Source organism: Chrysochloris asiatica, unplaced genomic scaffold, assembly GCF_000296735.1.
Source record: "Chrysochloris asiatica unplaced genomic scaffold, ChrAsi1.0 scaffold00009, whole genome shotgun sequence".
Lineage (NCBI taxonomy): Eukaryota > Metazoa > Chordata > Mammalia > Afrosoricida > Chrysochloridae > Chrysochloris > Chrysochloris asiatica.
Window position 1 is genome coordinate 36,951,232 of NW_006408527.1, and position 1,248 is coordinate 36,952,479.

Here is a 1,248-nt window from a genome sequence, read left to right on the forward strand (position 1 = left end):
AGATCAGACTTCAGAATTACACCTCAACACAAAGAAAAACAAAAATCCTTACTAAGAGCTTCATTTTACTTGGATCTACAATCAATGCCTATGGAAGCAGTAGTCAAAGACATCAAATAACATATTACATTGGCAAATCTGTTGAAAAAGAATCCTTCACTATTTATTTATTATTTTTTCTTTTCAGAACTGGTCTGACAGTTCTCAGCAACAGCAATGTGTGGGCTTACAAAAATGTTTTGGTAATTATAACTGACTTCAGGGTAATTTTTATTTTAAAAAAAATTATAAAGACCCTTATTTATTCAACAGCAAAAATGTCATTTTGAAGACTAAGGTACACCTGATTCTCATGTATGTGTGAAAGCTGTTCAGTGAATAAGGAAGATCAAAATACACTTGATGCTTTTGTACTATGGAATTATAGTTTTGGTGAATAAAATTGAATAAACTGTTGATTTCCAGAACAACAAGCAAATTTTTGGAGGAAGAAGTACAGCTAGAATGTTTCTCAGAAGCAAGGATGCTGAGACTTAGTATAATGTAGTTTGGACATATTATCAGGAGAGAGTTGAAGAATGACATCATGTTTGGCAAAGTAGAAGATTTTGGTGTGGTGCTGTAGGATACGCACTGAAGTGCTAACCACAAGGTCAATGAGATGAATTGACACAGTGACTGCAACAATGAACTTAAACATAGAAACTATTTGAAGATGATTGCATGGTCAGACACTGTTTCATACTGTGGGTCACTATGGGCTAGAAAAGATTTTGTGGCACCCAACAACTAAAGGAGCTGTGGTATGGTACTGCAGGATAAGCATTGGACTGCTAATCTCAGTGTCAGTGGTTCAAATCGACCAGCCACTTCTTAAAAACTTTATACAGGGTCACTATGAGTTGGAACTGACTTGACAGTAGTTAACAACAATGACAACAATGAGCAGTTGTAGTTGTTAGGTGCCGTCAAGCCGTTACTGACTCATAGCAACTCTGTGCACAACAGAATGAAACACTGCCCAATCCCGGGTCAACCTCACAATTGTTTCCATGCTTGAGTCCATTGATGCTACCACTTTGCAAAGCCATCTTTCTGGGGGTCTTCCTCTTTTTCTCTGACCCTTTACCTTACAAATCATGATATCCTTCTCCAGCAACTGCTCCCTCCTGACAATATGTCTGAAGTATGAGAGACGAAGTTTGGCCATCTTGGCCTCCAAGGAGCACTCTGGCTGCACTTCTTCAA